This window comes from Marmota marmota, unplaced genomic scaffold, assembly GCF_001458135.2.
Source record: "Marmota marmota marmota unplaced genomic scaffold, marMar, whole genome shotgun sequence".
Classification (NCBI taxonomy): domain Eukaryota; kingdom Metazoa; phylum Chordata; class Mammalia; order Rodentia; family Sciuridae; genus Marmota; species Marmota marmota.
In genome coordinates, this window is record NW_026000169.1 from 13,519,595 (window position 1) to 13,540,496 (window position 20,902).

The following is a 20,902-nucleotide window of genomic DNA, read 5'->3' on the forward strand; positions in this document are numbered from 1 at the left end:
TATATATATATACTCTTTTTTTTAACCTTTATTTTATTTATTTATTTTTATGTGGTGTTGAGGATTGAATCCGGTGCTTCACATGTGCTAGGTGAGCGCTCTACCACTGAACTACAGCCGCAGCCAGTATAGGGGCTCTTGAAGTTCATGGTTCCTCAATGAAGCCATAATTCACTTTATAGGTTAGTCATCTGCGGGGAGCCACCCATGAATTACTTGAGGGTCTTCACTCGTTATCGAGCACATGACTTCTATCTCTGCTCTACCAGGAAGACCCTTCTTGTAGTTCCGGAGTTGGGCATAAAGGTTGGGAACTGGACAGCCCACCTCCTACCTTATTTGGCAAAGAACATTCCATGAAAAAATTTTGATCTTCCCCAATATAAATAAAGCAAGTGTGGGCTCCATTTTGCTCTTTTTAGTGTGGAAGCGCGATCCCTAAGACCAGCAAGCCCATCAGGCCCCCACTTTTAAAATTACTTTCTGTGTCCTGTGGTTTTTTTCACGGCTCGACTTCCTTAGCTTTTATTCTGCAGCCAGCCCATTCCACCAAGAGGAACTCCATTCCCACAGGCCTTGTGGGAGTCATACACACAAACCAGGTGTGAATGACAAGAACCATACAGAACTACAACTTTCATAGACTTAAGTGAAATAAAAGTAATTTCATATAGTCCAACCCTAAAACATCTTTCACTTCTCTTTGTGTTACTCATGCAAATGTTATAAAGTTCTATTCAAATTCCATAGGTCTTTCTGATTTGTCTCTTGTTCTACTTTATAGCTCCCATTCTCCATTCACTAAATGTCTCTAAAGCTCATAACTCGTCACCTCTCAGCAGGACAACTGCAACTGTGCGCTCATCACTCATATCACCTTTCCCATCAAGTTCTGGGACCACTGGGTCAGTTTCTGCTAACACTCCTTTTGACATGTTTCTCTGTTCAAAACTTCTCCTACACCAAGTGCATATTTATTTACCTCTTCCTGGTTGTCCCACATCATGCCACCTCTCTCACGTCATTCCTTCATTGACTTTTCTTCATTGTTCTTCAACAGATTCAGTGATCTAGACACGAAAAGCCCCTGCTTCAAACCCACAGCTTGTTCCTTCTTAAGTGACTTCAGTGGGCTATTCTATCATCTGAATAATTCTATCTATCAATTTTCTATCAATTCAAGTCCCTTTTAACTTCAAAACCCTGAAGACACAGTTTCTCCAGAAAGTCTTCCTAATTGCTTTTGTACTATCTAAAATTATTACAAAGACATTATCCTTCCTCATTGTTTTGACAATTGTTCCTACCTAAATTTCAACATGTATAAATCATGAAATAGTATATGGCATTCTAAAATACTGGTTCTTTCTGGTAATAAGTGATTCGTCACTGGGGAGACCAGAAAGCTAGAAGGAGCTTGAAATGCAAACTTCAGAATCCATCAGTCCCAAGCCTACAAGTTAAAACAGAAATAAGTGAAACTTTAAAATGGAAGTATAAGGAGTATGAAGGGAAAAGGTAAACCCTGGGGAAATTCATAACTTTAAAGTACATGTCATATGAAACTAATTACTTGGATTTGGTTGTAAGATTTTATGTAGACCCCATTACCTGAAGTTTTATACAAAATTAATAGCTTGGTTCCCTGCTACATTTTTATGGGTTACTGTTACCATTTCTGCTCTGCAGTTTGCAAGTCCACAATAGAAGCAGCAGGAAGAGGGTTGGGGTTGTAGCTCAGTGGTAAAGCTCTTCCTTAGCACATGTGAAGTTCTGGGTTTGATCCTCAGCACCACATAAAAGTAAATAAATAAAATAAAGGTATAGTGTCCATCTACAACTAAAAATATTTTTAAAAAAAATAAGAAGCTGAAGGAAGAAACTGAACTCATGTGGAGTTAGCATTGACTTTTAATATCCAATTTGGAAAATTAAAAATGGACTGGGATCCAAAGCATCGCTCATACATATTACTCATAAATTTCTACAAGTAAGTTACTGCTTATTCCATAATGTAAAATGTCAAGCATTAGTGGGAATGTCTATTGTAATCATCTTTGAAGGTACAACTGGTTTTAGTGATCACACAATTTCTCCTCCCATTTCTTTTTCTCCTGGGGAAACAATGAAATACTAATTTGTTCCAATATGTCATCACCTACTCTTGCTTCTTGAGAGGAAATAAAGACCACTGTTTTCAAGTGTTGTGCCAGGGTGGTAACATTTTGGGTCTGGGCATCATGATCAAATATTATGTTCATTTTAGAAAACCAAGCCTACAGATCTCAAGAAATGCTATGGTTAGCATATCCATCTTTTTAATGGTATCAATTCTGGAAAATGTCATAAACATAGTAATAAAGACTAAAAAAACATAATATTCCATTTTTTAAATATTTTTTAGTTTCAAGTGGACACAATATCTTTATTTTTATTTTTATGTGGTGCTGAGGATTGGAACCCAGTGACTCACGCATGCTAGGCGAACGCCCCACCACTGAGCCACAATCCCATCCCTAATATTCCATTTTTTAATTATGGCATGTGTCCTCTAAGACTTCTTAAGTAATAATGTCAAATGGTGTGCCTCAGGAACTCAGTTGTAGAACTTATTTGAAAGTGAAAAAAAAAAAGTGTATACTTCACTAATCCTACAGGATTTTCTCTAGCACTGTTAGAAAAATCTTCACCATTGCTAATTTAGTTAATACTTACTTAGCATCCAACAGCTGTAAAAGCATGGAACTGACATTTTAAAAACTCCCAAGGAGAACCATTAGAACTAGAAAACCTTCTGCTCCTTCTAGAGTATCTGGGGAAAATAAGAAGACCTCTTCCTAATGACTGCAAGGAATGCTGGGGTAATCTCACATAACAACAGCAACCAAATCAAAAGAATGCTTTCTCAATCTAGAAAATACTACAATGTTAAGCATTGGGCCATAGATTTAGATTTCCAAGTTCAATGCTTAACTCTTAATCTTCATTTTTGCAATCTGGGTAAACAGGTACCCAGTTATAGACTCTAATTGCCCAGTTCTCACCAAAACTAACATATGGGTCTATGTATTGACGGTTAGTACTTGTCCTCACATCTCCAAGGGCATGTCACACTCATGCCTACCACTGCCTCATTTCCTTAGAGACAGTAAGTCATGGGACTTGCTCTGCTGATTTATACCTCATCCACAGAGTCATCTCTAGGACATGTGATGCCAATGAGGCAGTCTCCATATAAGAGGTCTGCACTCCTCTGTGCTTGATGAAGACTTAGTAATAGGATAAATGTGTTCTGTATTTCCAAACAGAGGGACCTTGAAATGGTCAAAGAACCACTATAATTACACTGGGACAATAGGTGAAAACCAGGACTGTTCCAGGCAAAATGGTACATATATTATAACCAATGAGCTCATATAGATCCTCTCTCTGTAAATGAGACTTAAGAAGAAGGCCAGCAGAAAGAGAGAAGGCAATAAGCAAAGTCCTGAGGCATAAAAAAAATAGAAATAAAAGAAGGGAAATGTTTATTATAAATGAACAGAAGTGAGATAGAGGAAAATGGAAAGACACTCATAAGTGCAGGGGGTCGACAGCCAATATTTCAGACAGTATGCAAAAAACTTCAGGCATCTGGGGGGGGGGGCACGACTGTAATCTCAGAGGCTCAGGAGGCTGAGACAAGAGGATTGCAAGTTCAAAGCCAGCCTTAGCAATGGCGAGGCACTAAGCAACTTAGTGAAACCCTGTCTCTACAATACAAAATCCTGTCTCTAAAATACAAAATAGGGCTGGGGATGTGGCTCAGTGGTTGAGTGCCCTGACTTCAATCCCCCAAAAAAGAAAAGAACTTTAGGCATCTAGTTGCACTAAGTCTCCAAAGCAAACCTACAAAATAGATGTAACAGCCCCCAATTTACAAGTAAGTTAAATGAGGATTGCTACCCAAGATCATACAGCTAGCTAACACCTCTCAAGTGATTAAAAAAAAAAAAAAAAAAAAGTTGAGTCATCAAAATGGCAAAACACCAGGATAGTATGTTACAAAAAAGGTATGCACATTCTAATGGAGTGCCTAAACAGCTTACTGGGATGTGGAAGAAAATTCTAGATGCTAAATTTACATTTATTTTATCCTCTACTTTAAACTCTTCATTTGTGTATATCCAATCATGTGTAGAGCAAAGTATTATATTAGTGTGTATGTGTGTATATATATATATATAACTTATATACATATATAATTTAAAAATAAGTGTATATCTATTATCCTCACTTATTTATACCTACTTTTTTTCTGATGAGGCATATGACCAAAAACATTGAAAGAACTACTGTCTAGAGTTCAGAATAGTACAAACTGAGGGGCAGTTTATACAATCACTATAGCATCAACAAGTCTAATCTCAAACTACCAGAAACATTGTTGTAGCCGTGAGGCCCAGGTGGTAGTGGCCAAAACTGATTCATGTTTTTCCTCTTATCTATGAATTCTGACAATAAATTCCAATCAACTCAAGTCAACTGAACTTGAAATGTCAAAAAAAAAAATGAAGCAGACGTAACTTTTCTATGTTCACTTATGAATACGCCAACAGTGAAACTCCACATCATGTACAACCACAAGAATGGTATACTAATTCAAATAAGTTATACTCCATGTATGTATAATATGCCAAAATACACTCTACTGTCATGTATATCTACAAAGAACAAAGAAAAAAGTATCAACTTATCCTGGAAGTTTCAAAGGAACTAAATTGATACTGCAGAATAACATGACTTTAAACCCAAACATATTATTTTTGTCACATGCAGAATCCCACAGTTATATGCCTAGGGTCTTAAGTGATCAGTGTAGATACAAGATGAATAATTCACTTTGATAGGTTTAAAAATTTTTTACTTTTTAGAAATTTTTAAAATATTTCACAGTAGATATCTAAAAACTAATTTTAATTTTGACAGCCCTCTTTGTTTGCAAGAAAGTTCTTCCTGCTCGTTTTAAGTTCCTCAAAGAGCTTAAACCTGGTTATCCTATCATATCATCAGTTTACACAGTGATTAGTTTGTTCTCATACTTTGCATAACTTTTTTATTTTTTATTTTTTGGTTATAAATGGACACAATACCTTTATCTTATTTATTTTTTTTCATTTTTATTTATTTTTTAGTTGTGGTTGGACACAGTGCCTTTATTTTATTTATGTATTTTTACATGGTGCTGAGGATCGAACCCAGGGCCTCACACATGCCAGGCGAGCGCTCTACCACTGAGCTACAAGCCCAGCCCCTTTGCATAACTTTTCAAGTACATGAAAGCATTTCTTTAACTCATCTGTTATTCTTTCTCTATCTGGTCCAAATATATATCTGGCTGATTTTACTGGACTATTGGGAAGTACCCCACATAGTGATAAAGTTTCAGGCAGAGTACTTAGAAAAACATCCTTGTTGGGATACGGAAGACACAAAAGTGAGGTAGAGGTGGCTGCCAAGACTTTCCTATTTGAGGATTTCTAGAAATTCAAACACAATTCTAGAAATGGTAAGAATAATTGTTTAAGCACTAATTAGAATTCCAAGGGATAATAATTTGGAATTAATTAGAATCCCAAATTTCAATTTTTTTTTTTTAAAGAAAACTGCCCAAATTAACAACCGAGGATGAATTCCTCTCCTCCTCCCCTCACCCCACCTTGGGGCTCCATCCTCCCTTCCTGCCTGATCTCTTACCCCATACACTGTCCCACCTTTCTCACTCTCCATCTCCCTACCTTGAATCTTCTTTATACCTTTACTAGACACAATACATAAAAGCATATATAAGGAGTCATTTATTATACATTGATGTCTCTTTTTCTAAGTTGTAAACAATTGTTTAACATAAAAACTTAGAAATACCAAAATACTACCTAGTGCATAGAAGATACTTATGAATATCAATTCTTTCTTTGCTTTGTTGAATGTTTTTGCCTCTCAGTTGGCCGCAACCATATTAACTTTGTCAAGATCAAAGCTCCTGATGGGGGTGGGAGGTGCCTAACCTTGACACTAGTCTTTCTCCATGACACAGTCTTGATAGCCACAATGACTTTGAAAACCTTCAACTTTGTATCGTTTCTTTTAAAAGATACAAGTGTAGTGTATAAAGCCTCTTATTTAGAACAGAGGATGTTCAAGTCTTCACAGGTTAGACATTGGAAAGAGAAGCTCCAGGTAGAAAAGGATGTCTGACTCAGCAATCAGACCACCCCCCCACCCCAGCCCCCCAGCTCCGGAGTCTGGATTTCCACTGAGTTTGTTTCACCAAGTGCTACCTACATACCCATCTCTCAGCAGTCTGTGGCTCCGGACCTACAACTGGGGACAGGAATGCGTAGAAGGCCCTTCTATAATCCTAGTTCAAATGAAATTAGTATTTTCTTTTAAATTTTCTTATTAAATGCCACTGGAAAGATAAAAAGAAATATTTACAAAACATAGTTTTTCAAACAAGAGATATGGATCTTCCATGGACCACATGCAACTGGCCCCAGGTCTCCTCCATAATAGAGGTCAAGAAGCCAAATATAAATCTTCCAGTTTTCATGGGCCATTTGCATCACTGGGACAGAAATAGTGTCATACAAATTTCTTAAAATTTTATCTCCAGTGTCTACCAAAGTATCTAAAATGAAAAAGTGTTCAATAACTATTGTAGAAATAAATGAATGAAACACATACATGAATGTTCATCTATTAAAAGAAACACCCTCCCAAGTGGAGATACAAAATGGGCCACATCCATTACATGAACTAACTTACAGTAAGAATTTCCTTCTCTTAGGTACAAGACAGTTGTTCTTTCAAATTTCCCTTACAGGAATGTGCTGCATTTGAAACCAAATTCAAATAAAATTAGTTTTTTTTCTTTGTCCAAGAAAATCAATCTATAGTAGCAAGCCCAGGTATGTTCTAAATACATTATTCATTTTAGCACAGCATGGCTCATTTTCAAAGGAAGAGAAGGAACAGTTTGTAACTGCTGGTCTTCCCTTAACGGCCGCTATTTAAATTATGAGGCATTATTCTGTTGTAAATTATAATCTTACCTGAGGAAATTACACTAGTTTTGCAAATCTAGACAAATTAAGTACAGGGTTACCAATAGATACTAGGAGATGGAATACACAAACTTACCAAAAAAGAATAACAGGATTCCTTCAAAGACTACAAAGTTACTAGAGGTGTTCAAGCAGAAATAAAGGAGGATGCAATACAAAAATAGTAGCTTTGGGCAAGAACATGAATAAGATATGTAACCTCCACATCAGCTCTTCTAGAGCTGCCAGCAATTGGTGATAATCCTAAACCTAAACCCAAGTAAAATCTGAACTAGAGAATTACTAGAAACAAAGAATCAAAAGAATCAAACATAATCTGTCTGGAGTAATAAAGATAAAATTTAAGATGATGTTCAACATTTCATGGAAGAAAGGATTGGAGCTCAGAAAATGAAATCCCAGTTTGATGCTCTGACAGGAGAGCTGGAGAAACAGTCTCAAAACCAAGGTCTCTCTTACCTTCCCTGACCCCAGGCTCTCAATTCTCTTGGAGCCTTCTTCCCTTCCAGAGCACAGGAAGGGGCTTTCTCTGAAGTTCCCTTATTTACAGAAAGATCAGATCCATCTAAGAGTACACTTGCTTTCAATCCTTGTTATGGTTTGAATATGAGGTGTCCCCCCAAAGCTCCTGTTAATACAGAAATAGTCAAATATAAAATGACAGGATTATGAGAGCTGTAAATCAATTGGTCCATCCTAGTTTGAATGACTGAGTGGTATCTGGGGGAGGTGAATTATTAGGGGCATGCCTTGGAAGGGCCTTTCTTCTGGAGGGCCCCTATCCCTCTCCCTCTCTCTCTCTGCTTCCTGATCCCACCATGAATTGAGCAGTTTTCTTCACTGAGTCTTCTCCCAGGATATACTACCTTACTTTGAGCCCAGAGCATTGGAGTCAACCAACTATGAACTGAGATCTCTGAAACCATGAACCCCAAATAAGTTTATCCTGCTCTAAGTTGTTCTTATTGAGTATTTTGATCACAGTAAAGCAAAAGCTAACCAAAATAATCATCTTCCTGAAATTTTGCTGACTATGGAAGATGAAACTCATATCACAGAATAAGAGATTGAAGATCAAATGGTACGCCCAGAACTCAGGAAGTTGGTCCCAGGTCACTGTGTGTTTTTCAGGCCCATTCATTTCCTCCAAAAAATCATTTACTACTCCTCTAAAATTACCTATATCCCTCATTTCCCCTTCCCCGACAAAGAGGGTATTTAAGCTTCAATCATGTGGACATTTTTTTGAGTTTCATATTTTGTATAGCTCCCAGGTACATGTACACATTAGGAAATTCGTTGTGCTTTCCTCTTGTCAGCCAGTTTTTTGTTATAGTGGTGTTGGCCATGGCCCTTTATAAAAATCAGGAGAAGGAAACTATAATTATATATTAATATCTGTATCTCTGATTCCTTATAATATAGAGAATGGGGGTAGGGAAGATCTACTGTTACTGATCTCACCTTGTCAATTAATGTGCTAGTTGCTTTATGCAAATTGTTTTATTAAATTTCCAAATAGCCCCAGATGTCTATATCACCATCATTTTATAGTATATATACTATAGCAAAAGAGAATTAAGTATCCCCTCAAAGCCACACTCCCAGTAAGTGGCAGAGCTAAGGTCTAGACACCAGTCTGACTCCACAGTACCCCAGTAAATTAACGAGAAGTGCCCAGTAAGCCAACAAAGAACTGAATGCTAAAACTGTAGTTCCAGGGGAGAAGTAAGGCTAATGCCCTAAAGATAAAGAATCTACTCTGTATAATCAGTTAACAGTTCTCCTGCATATCTAGAATAGACTGGTAACTTACTATCCTTTGGAGAACTAAAAAAAAGGAAAAAAAACTCTCAATGTATTGTCTGTATTTTATAGTAGATGAGAAATCCTGGTAAGAAAGGCTTGGGGACAGTCTAATGTATTTCTAGGAAGAGTGTGAAAATACATGTTCCCTGAGACCCAGCAATGCTACTCATAGGAAAATCCCCTATTAGAATGGGCCTTGGTAGTCTGGTAAAACTCACAAACCCTTTCTCAGAAAAAAAATGTGTATTGCCTACATTCAAAACTGCAGACAATGGGACAAGTCTCCAAGGCCCTAGGCACCAGGATGGCAGATCCAGCCTGCAGGACCACATCCTCGGATCTAGGCTCTGGGCTGTGGACTCAAGATCAAGGGCTACCCTAGTGCACTGAGGCTCAACCCCATGCACCCAGGCACCAAGCTAACCTACTTTCTAACCCAGGTACACAGCTAGCCTATCTAAGGACTCAATCAGCAAATCTGCCTAAGGAACCCACCAAACAATGAACCCAGAATCTGTGCATGAGCTGAGTAGTGAAGGACTTTCCCTACCAAAACCACTTTACAGACTGGAATTGATACTTAATTCTTGAAAGATACAAACATCAACACAAGGCTGCAGGGATCACAAATAATCAGGGAAACATAACACCACCAATACCATCAAAGGAACAAAACAAAATCCTGTGAAACCAAAGAAATGGGGATCTATGACCTGCCTAAAAAATAATTCAGAATAATCTTCTTAAACTCAGTGAGCTACAAATGAAACACATTAACAGCCAATTTCAGAAAAACATCATACAAACCAAATTCAACAAAGAGAATACAATGATAAAAGAACTGGACAGAAATTCTGGAGCTAAAGAACAGGGTACCTTAACTGAAAGTTTCCATGGGCTTCAACCACATATTTAATCAAGTTATAGCATGTGAGCTCAAAGATAAGTCATTTAAAATTAGTTAGAAGAACGGGGGTGGGGGAGTGGAAAAAAAAAACAGGACTATGGGACACTATCAAAAAAAAACTATCATGGGCATCTTGTGAACCCAAAAGGATCAGAGAAAGAAAAGGGATCATAAAACTTATTTAAAGAAACAATCAATGTCAGACAACTTTCCAAATTCAGAAGGGAAAAAATGAACATTTGGATTCACGTATCCCAAAGAACCTCAAATATATGAAAAGTAAAGAAATCTTCACTACGGCACATTAAACCAAGTTCTCAAATGTCAGAGTGAAGTTTGAAAGCCACAACAGAAAAACAATTCATCACAAAAAAGGAAACCTCCACATGATGATCGGATTTCTCAGGAGATATCTTAGACCAGGAGAGAGTAGGAGGACTATTCAAGAAGTTGAAAGAAATAACTGCTGACCAAAAACACAATACTCCATTTTCTTCAGAAATGAAGAACAGAATTTTGCCAGACAAATAAAAACTGTGGGAATTCATCACCACTAGGCCTGCCTAACAAGAAATGCCAAAGGTATTTCTTCAATTTGAAATGAAAGAACACTAACACCATGAAAACACGTGAAAGTTTAAAACTTTCTGTACAGGTAAGGATATAGTCAATTCAGAACAGTCTAATACTGTAACAATGGCACATAAATAACTTTATTATTATTGTTATTATTTTTAGTTATCAATGGACCTTTATTTTACTTATTTATATGCGGTGCTGAGGATCGAACTCAGTACCTCACACGTGTGAGGCAAGCACTCTGCCACTGAGCTACAGCTACAGCCCCCATAAATCACTTTTAACTCACTGAAGTTAAAAAGTGAACATATTTTAATAACTACAGTTACAGGGCTTGGGAGATAGCTCCGTGGTAAAGCACTTGCCTAGCATGCATGAGGCACTGGGTTCAATTTTTATCACCACACAAAAAATTTAATAAATAAACAACAACAAAAAGATTTATATATTTATATATATAAATGTATATATATACATATATACACACATATATATGTATATGTGTACGTATATATATAACTATAGCTACAATAATTTGTTAGTGGATACATAGTATATAAAAAAGTATAACTCTGATATAAGGTGACTGACTCAAAGTGGGGTAGGGAGAGGGAGCTTGGGAGGAATAGATGAACTCTAGATAGGGCACAGGGGTGAGAGGGGATGGGAGGGAGCAGGGGGTTAGCAATGATGGTGAAATGTGATGGACATCATTATCCAAAGTACATATATGAAGACATGAGTTGGTGTGAACATACTTTATATACAAACAGAGATGTAAAAAACTGTGATCTATATGTGTAATAAGAATTGTGATGCATTCTGCTGTCATGTATTTTAAAAATAAAAACAATTTAAATAAATAAATAAATAAATAAAATTGGGAGGATCACTATAAAAAAAAGTACAAATTGTTACAGTAACATAAAATGAGGGAGGAGCATAGAAAGTATAGTGTTGATGTCATCAAAATCACATTGTGGCTCAGTGGTAGAGCGCTTACCTAGCATGTGTGAGGCACTGTGTTCAAACCTCAACACCACATATAAATAAATGAATAAAAGTCCATCAACAACTAAAAAAAAATTTTTCAAAAATTACATTGTCGGAGCTGGGGTTGTAGCTCAGTGATAGATCTTTTGCCTAGCATATGTGAGGCAGTGGGTTCAACTATGAGTACCACATATAAATAAATTAATAAAATAAAGGTTCACCAATACACATAAAAAAATTTTTAAGTTACATTGTTATCAACTTAAAATAGACTCTATTGGTAAGCTCTATTTCTTAACCTGGCTGACAGGTATTCATGTAATTTTTGTTTCTTTATTTTACAGTTCTATTAGTGGGAAACCTCTTCTCCACATTCATCGCTTTTTTCTGATGGTGGAAACTTGAATGATGAAAGTGGCAATACTCCATTCCTTTTCTTACCTAGCCCTTAAGAAGTGAGAAAACTACTTGACTCCCTCAATGGTGCCTACATCTGGCTAAAGGGTCTCACTTGACTGTGGCTTCAGAATGAGAACACTCATTTCACCCAAATTCCTGAAGCTAAATATAGCTCCATTATATAGTAAAATTTTGGTACTGATCATTTTCCCTTAGTTAAAAATAACAGGGCTGCTCTACTTCAAAACTTACCACCAAGCTACAGTAATTAACATGGTATGGTAGTGGTGAAAGAACAGACAAATCAGTGGAACAGAATAGAAAGACAAGAAATAGACTCACATAAATATGGTCAACTAATTTTTGATAAAGGAACAAAGGCTATATAATAAAGTAAAAACAGTCTCTCCAACGAATGTGCTAGAACAACTGGATATCAATATGCAAAAAAAATGAATCTGGACAAAAACTTTCCATCACTCACAAAAATCATCTATAGTTGAGCACAGTGGTACACTCCAGTAATCCCAGAGGATCAGGAGGCTGAGACAGGAAGATTGTGAGTTCAAAGCCAGCCTGAGCAAAAGTGAGGCACTAAGCAACTCAGTGAGACCCTGTCTCTAAATAAAATACAAAATAGGGCTGGGGATGTGGCCCAGTGGTTAAGTGCTCCTAAGTTCAATCCCCAGTACCCCAAAAAAGAAATCACTTACAAATGGGTCATAATTCTAAATGTAAAATATGAAACTATAAACTCCTAGGAGACAAGAAGGGGGAAACCAGTATGTTCCTTGGGTTTGGCAATAATTTTTTAAATACAATATCAAAGGCATAATTCATGAAAGAAAGAATTGATAAAACGGCACCTGCATGTCTGGCTTGGGTGGCTCTTACAGTGCCATCTGCTAGCTGGATGATGGCAGGTATATTATAAAGCAGGGCTAGTGGCACTTATGCAGCAGGAACAGGATGTTCCATCCCTATGTGTAACTATCTGCCATGCCTCCTGTCTCTACACTGTCTCACTCACTCTCCCCGGGACTGCTGCCCGGGGTATCCCACCCAACCCCTTTCCCAGCCAGCAGATGGCTGCTCTCCGCCAGTGACTGCTTACTCAGACCCTGGTGCTTTCACTTGTCAGAAGGGCCAGCCTGATTTCCTCATCTGTGAAATAGGAATAAAGGACTTCTTGGAAAAGAGAGAGATAATTGATAAAATGGACTTCATAAATTTAAAACTTCTGTTCTACAAAAGACATATCAAAAAAGTGAGAGACACAAACTGGGAGAAAATAATTGCAGAAAACGTGTCTAATAAAGGACTATCAGACAATTAAACAATAAGAAAAAGAACAACCTGATTTTAAAATGGCCAAAAGACCTGAACAGACACACTTCACAAAAGATATACAGATGGTAAATGGACTTATAAAAAGAGGCTCACAATCACGTCATTAGGGAACTGAAAACTAAAAATTATAACAGCAATGAGATACCACTACATGCCACCTAGAATAGCCAAAATTCAAAACACTAACACCAAATGCTGGCAAATATGCGGAGCAGTAGGACTCTCATTTATTGCTGATGGGAATTCAAAATGGTACACACCGTCTGGCTTTTCCTAACAAAACTACATATACTCTTAAACTATATAATCTGGCAATGAAGCTCTATGATATGTATCCAAATGAGTTGAAAAGTTATGTCTATACACAACCTCAGCTAGATTTTTATAGCAGTTTTATTCACAATTGCCAAAATTTGAAATTAATTAAAATGACCTACAGTAGATAAATAAAGAAATAAACTCTGGTACATCCAGACAGTGGAATATTATTCTTTGAAAAGCAAAGAAAAAAAATGTTTTCTTCTTCAGCAACGAAAAAGAAATGGGGGCGGGTGGCTGGGATTGTGGCTCAGCGGTAGAACACTCGCCTAGCTCATGCAAGGTGCTGGGTTTGATCCTCAGTACCATAAAAATAAAGGTATTGTATCCAACTACAACTAAAAGATAAATATTTTAAAAAAAAGAAATGGGTTGTAAAACCATTTTTTAAAACATGGTGGAACCAAAAAGGCATTATATAAACAGAAAGCAGACAGTCTGAAAAAGCTATGTTGTGTAGGATACCAACTATGTGAAATTTGTGGAAAACACAAAGGCATGGAGACAGAAATCATGGGTTTTCAGAGGTCAGGGGGAGTGCATGACCAGGGAGAGCACAGAGGATTTTCAGAGCAGTGAAATTACTCTTGTGATTACTGGTGTATACAGGTCATATTTGTCAAGCTCCATAGAATGCACACCACAAAGAATGAACATTAATGTAAACTGTGAACTCTGGGCTATAAGGATATGTCAATATAGTCTCATCAATTATAACAAACGAATCCCTCCGGTGCAGGATTTGGATAGTGGAAGAAGATGTGTGCATGTGGGGGCAAGGAGTATATGGAAATTGTACTTTCAGTTTAATTTTGCTGTGACTCTAAAACTGCTATAAAAAAAATTCATTTTTTTTTAAAAAATGCAAGCCTATTTTTGAACTCTGCCCATTTAGCTCTATATCTATAGCAATATAGTCTATATCCATATACTCAAAAACACATATATACAAGTAATCAGACATATACATAAAAATATCCATTTTATACATTTTTAATGTATGCTTTATTTCATAATGAACGTTTTTGAAAATAACATTTTGAAATGAACTGGTAGCAATAGGGGAAAGCAGTTATAAAGTTAAAAAAAATTAAAGCAGAATATAAATCTATTAAGGTTTGAGAGGGGCTTCAGACCAGCAAACTACCGTGGGAGGTCAGGCCTGGTGTCCCAGATCCACCCACACCAGACTGCGAGGGCCCAAGGCTCACAGTAGGCCCAGGTTCATCCCTCCACCAGCAGACACCCGCCAGAGCCCAGCCTCTGGCAAGGACTACCCCTTCTGACCAGCAGACAACCTGGGGAGGTCGGGACCGGCCCAGATCCACTCACTTGCATAGGACCCAGGTCCAGAGTAGATCCAAGTTTGCCACCCCCCACCCCCAACCTGAGAGCCTAAACCTAACCCATTTCCATCTTGGGGCACTGCAGACATCACCATAGTCTTCCCCATGCAGTAGCCCCTACCTTTTTGACAACAGACAGGGCCTAGAAGCAGCTCCATCTCAGAGCAGACATCCCAAAGAGATTGTGAGGCCCACCCTTTCAACCCCATCTCTGTAAGACCTTGCTTCCATCTTGGGGCACCTCCACCATTATCTCAAGTTACCTTGGCTATTTCCAACACCATCTTTAGTTGCAGTAGCATACATTGAGGGACACCAACAGGGTCTGAAAGCCCAACATCAAGGTGAGGTGCAGACAATCTGCACAGGTACTACAAGAATATAAGGTAGAAGTTGATGAAATGAAAGAGAAGGAGTTCAGAAGGTTCACAATTAAAATGATCTGTCAATTAAAGAATGGCTTAAATGAGCAAATACAGGCAAAAATTGATCACTCCAACAAACAGATAAAAGAGCAAATACAGGTAGCAAATACAGGTAGCAAAGATTACTTTAAGAAAGAGATAGAGACTCTGGGGAAAAAAGTCAGAAATCCTTCAAATGAAGGATACAATAAACCAAATAAAAAACTCAATAAAAAGCATAACCAACAGGCTAGATCACTTGGAAGAAAGAATGTCAGATAATGAAGCAAAGTATACAATCTGGAAAATAAAGTTGATCACACAGTGAAAACAGTAAGAAACCATGAACAGAACATCCAAGAATTATGGGACAGCATTAAAAGACAAAATCTAAGAGTTATTGGGATAGAGGAAGGCACAGAGTTTCAAACCAAAGGAATGCACAATTTCTTCAATGAGATAATATCAGAAAATTACCCAAGCATGAAGAACCAATTGGAAAACCAAATACCAGAGGCTTACAGGATACCAAATGTATAAAATTACAACAGATCTGTACCAAGATACATTATAATGAAAATGCCTAGCAATCAGAATAAGGATGGAATCTTAAATGCGGCAAGAGAGTGGAATGAGATCACATATAGGGGGAGATTTTTCAACCTTAACAATAAAAGCTAGAAGATCATGGAACAACATATACCAAGCTCTGAAAGAAAATGGATACCAACCAAGAATCTTGTATCCAGCAAAACTAAGCTTTAGATTTCATGATTAAATAAAAACTTTCCATAAAAGTTAAAAGAATTTTAACAGAATACAACAGTCACTAGTATGGCAATATGTAAAAACGTGGATGTGTAATCGATGTAATTCTGCAATCTGTATATGGGGTAAAAATGGGAGTTCACAACCCACTTGAATCAAATGTATGAAATATGATATGTCAAGAGCTTTGTAATGTTTTGAACAACCAATAATAAAAAAAAAAGTTAAAAGAATTTACAACTAGAAAGCCTGCACTACAGAACATTCCATGAAGAGGAAATGAAAAATAATGATGAAAATCAGCAGAGGGAGGTATTACACTAAAGGAAAATCTAATCAGAAGAGAAACCATGTCACATTAAATACCAAAAAGAAACAAAATGGCTGGAAATACAAATCATGTCTCAATAATAACCCTGAATGTTAATGGCCTAAACTCACCAACCAAAAGACATAGACTAGCAGATTGGATTAAAAAAAAAAAGACCCAACAATATGCTACCTCCAAGAGACTCTTCTCATAGGAAAAGACATCCACAGACTGAAGGTGAAGGGTTGGGAAAAATCAACCACTCACATGGACTGCGGAAGCAAGCAGGGGTTTCCATCCTCATATAAAATAAAGTAGACTTCAAGCTAACATCAATCAAAAGGGATAAAGAAGGACACTACATACTGCTCAAGGGAACTATACGCCAACAAGACTTGATAATTATAAATATATATGCCCCAAACAATGGAGCATCTATGTTCACCAAACTCTTCTCAAGTTCAAGAGTCAAATAGACCACAACATAATAAATCTGTGTGACTTTAACACACCTCCTTCACCACTGGATAGATCTTCCAAACAAAAGCTGAACAAAGAAACTATAGAACTCAATAATACAATCAATAACTTAGACTTAACTGACATATATGGAATATTTCATGCTTCAATGAGAGAATACACTTTCTTCTCTGCAGCACATGGATCCATCTCTAAAATAGACCATATAATATGCCACAAAGCAAATCTTAGCAAATATAAAAAAGTAGAGATACTATCCTGCATTCTATCAGATCATAATGGAATGAAATTAGAAATCAATGATAAATTAAGAAATAAAAGCTGCTCCAACCCCTGGAGACTAAGTAATATGCTACTGAATGAACAATAGTTTGCAGAAGACATCAAGGAGGAGATTAAAAAAAATTAGAGGTGAATGAGAACACAGATACAACATATCGAAATCTCTGGGACACTACGAAAGCAGTTCTAAGAGGAAAGTTCATTGCATGGAGTTCATTCCTTCAAAGAAGAAAAAGTCAACAAATAAATGACTTAACACTACATCTCAAAGCCCTAGAAAAAGAAGAACAAATCTGCACCAAAAGCAGTAGTAGACAAGAAATAATTAAAATCAGAGCTGAAATCAATGAAATTGAAACAATTAAAAAAATTGACAGAATAAAAAGTTGATTCTTTGAAAAAATAAATAAAATTGACAGACCCTTAGCCATGCTAACAAAAAGAGAAAACTCAAATTACTAACATACGTGATGAAAAAGGAAGTATCACGACAGACACTACAGAAATACACAAGATAATTAGAAATTATTTTAAAAACTTGTACTGCAATATAATGGAAAATATCAAAGGTATCGACAAATTTCTAGAGTCATATAATTTGCCAAAATCGAATCAGGATGATATACACAATTTAAACATATCAATTTCAAGCAACGAAATAGAAGAAGCCATCAGAAGTCTACCAACCAAGAAAAACCCAGGACCAGATGGATACACAGCCAACTTCTTCAAGACCTTTAAAGAAGAACTAATACCAATACTCTTCAATTTATTTCAGGAAATAGAAAAAGAGGAAGCACTTCCAAATTCATTCTATGAGGCCAATATCACCCTGATTCCAAAACCAGGCAAACACACATCAAAAAAAGAAAACTTCAGACTAATATTTCTAAATGAACATAGACGCAAAAATTCTCAATAAAATTGTGGCAAATCGAATACAAAAACATATCAAAAAGATCATGCACCACAATCAAGTGGGATTCATCCCAGGGATGCAAGGTTGGTTCAACATACAGAAATCAATAAATGTAATTCATCGCATCAATAGACTTAAAGATAAGAATCATATGATCATCTCAAGAGATGCAGAAAAAGCAGTTGACAAAATACAGCACTGCTTTATGTTCAAAACACTAGAAAAACTAGGGAAGAACATATCTCAACATCATAAAGGCTATCTATGCTAAGCCCCAGGCCAACATCATTCTAAATAGAGAAAAATTGAATGCATTCCCTCGAAAAACTGGCACAAGACAGGGATGCCCTCTTTCACCACTTCTATTTAACACAGTTCTTGAAACACTAGCCAGAGCAATTAGATGACAGAAATTAAAGGGATACAAATAAGGAAAAGAAGAATTCAAATTGACACTATTTGCTGATGATATGATTTTATGCCTAGAAGACCCTTTAAAAGTTTCACCATAAAACTTCTAGAACTAGTAAATGAATTCAGCAAAGTAGCAGGATATAAAATCAACACCCATAAATCAAATGCATTTCTGTATATCAGTGACAAATCCTAAGAAAGGGAAACGAGGAAAACTACCCCATTTAAAATAGCCTCAAAAAATAAAAATAAAATACTTGAGAATCAACTTAACGAAAGAGGTGAAAGATCTATATAATGAAAATTACAGAAGCCTAAAGAAAGAAATCAAAGAAGACCTTTGATGGAAAGATCTACCTTGCTCTTAGATAGGCAAAATTAATATTATCAAAATAACCATACTTCCAAAAGCACTATACAGATTTTATGTAATTCCAATCAAAATCCCAATGACATTCCTCATAGAAATAGAAAGAGCAGTCATGAAATTCATCTGAAAAAATAAGAGACCCAGAATAGCTAAAGCAATCCTTAGCAGGAAGAGTGAAGCAGGTGGCATCACTATACCAGACTTTAAACTATACTATAGAGCAATAGTAACAAAATCAGCATGGTATTGGCACCAAAACAAACTGGTAGACAAATAGTACAGAATAGAGGACACAATGACTAACCCACGAGATTACAATTATCTTATATTAGACAAAGATATCAAAAACATGCATTGGAGAAAAGATAGCCTCTTCAACAAATGGTGCTGGGAAAACTGGAAATCCACATGTAACAAAATGAAATTAAACCCCTACCTCTCACCATGCACAAAACTTAACTCAAAATGGACCAAGGACCTAGCAATAAAACTAGAGACCCTGCATCTAATAGAAGAAAATGTAGACCTTAATCTCCATCATGTGGGATCAGGCCCCAACTTCCTTAATAAGATACTTTAGGCACAAGAATTAAAATCAAGAAGCAATAAATGGGATGGATTCAAACTAAAAAGTTTCTTCTCAGCAAAAGAAACAATCTGTGAGGTGAACAGATTGTGAGGTGAACATCTTGGGAGAAAATCTTTACCCCTCACATATAAGATAGAGTACTAATCTTTACAGTACATAAAGAACTCAAAAAGCTAAGCACTAAAAAAACAAATAACCCAACACTTCTCAGAAGATGATATACAATCAATCAACAAATATATGAAAAAATGCTCATCATCTCTAGAAATTAGAGAAATGCAAATCAAAACTATTCTAAGATATCATCTCACTCCAGTCAGAATGGCAGCTATTATGAAGACAAACAACAATAAATGCTGGCGAGGATGTGGGGAAAAGGTACACTCATATATTGCTGGTGGGACTGCAAAGTGGTGCAGCCAATAATGGAAAGCAGTATGGACATTCCTTGGAAAATTGGGAATGGAACCACCATTTGACCCAACTATACCTCTCCTCGGACTATACCCAAAGGACTTAAAAACAGCATACTACAGGGACACAGCCACATCAATATTTATAGCAGCACAATTCACAATAGCTAAACTGTGGAACCAACCTAGATGCCCTTCAGTGGATGAATGGATAAAAAAAAAATGTGTCATATATACACAATGGAATATTACTCAGCAATAAAAGAGAATAAAATCATGGCATTTGCAGGTAAATGGATGGCGTTGGAGAAGATAATGCTAAGTGAAGTTAGCCAATCTCAAAAAACCAAAGGCCAAATGTTTTCTCTGACATAAGGAGGCTGATTCATAGTGAGTAGGGAGGGGGAGCATGGGAGGAATAGATGAACTCTAATTAGGGAAGAGAGGTGGGAGGGGAAGGGATGGAGCATGGAGTTAGAAATGATGGTGGAATGTGATGGACATTATTATCCAAAGTACATGTATGAAGACATGAATTGGTGTGAATATACTTTGTATACAACCAGAGATATGGAAAATTGTGCTCTATATGTGTAATAGGAATTGTAATGCATTCCACTGTCATACAGCATATATAAATTAAAAATTAATTAAAATAAATAAATAGAAAAAATTTGAGAGGCATCAATAGAATTAGCATAAGCAGTGTTTTATTCAGCTTCTGATTGATTAATTGATTGGTAGTTGTAGATGGACAGAATGCCTTTATTTATTTATTAATTTATTTTTAATGTGGTGCTGAGGATCAAACCCATTGCTTCACACATGCTACGCAAGCACTCTACCATTGAGCTACAACCCCAACCCCTCAGTCAGCTTTTTTGTGCTGTGGCCAGAACACTCTCACCCATCTTTTATATCAGGGTAGAAAGTAGAAAGCTATCTCGTTTTCCTGGCTTTCATACCTATAAGCCCATAAGTAGAGATATCTGCCTTTAACTTAACAATACTGGTCAAATATATAAAAAGAAGACAAGGGTAATGAAGAAGTAGGAATTAAAGGCTTTCCAATGTTGTTGTTTTAAGTTAAAATATTAGTTACGTCTGTTGCTTTTTGCTTTGTTTTCTACATTTGTCCACTAAACA

The 20,902-nt window shown here is 36.6% G+C and overlaps 1 protein-coding gene across 6 annotated transcripts in view; it reads right to left on the minus strand.

Moving 5' to 3' along the window:
• The window catches only part of Itpr2 (inositol 1,4,5-trisphosphate receptor type 2), a 484,436-nt gene that overhangs the window by 411,130 nt on the left and 52,404 nt on the right, over positions 1-20,902 (minus strand). The window contains exon 1 of one of the 6 annotated variants that reach the window (XM_048787342.1): positions 7,566-7,737. The exons of the other annotated variants lie outside the window; for them this stretch is intronic. The gene's annotated coding sequence lies outside the window, so the exon portion shown is untranslated. Of the gene's footprint in view, positions 1-7,565; positions 7,738-20,902 lie in introns of those variants that run through there. 6 annotated transcript variants of the gene reach the window in all.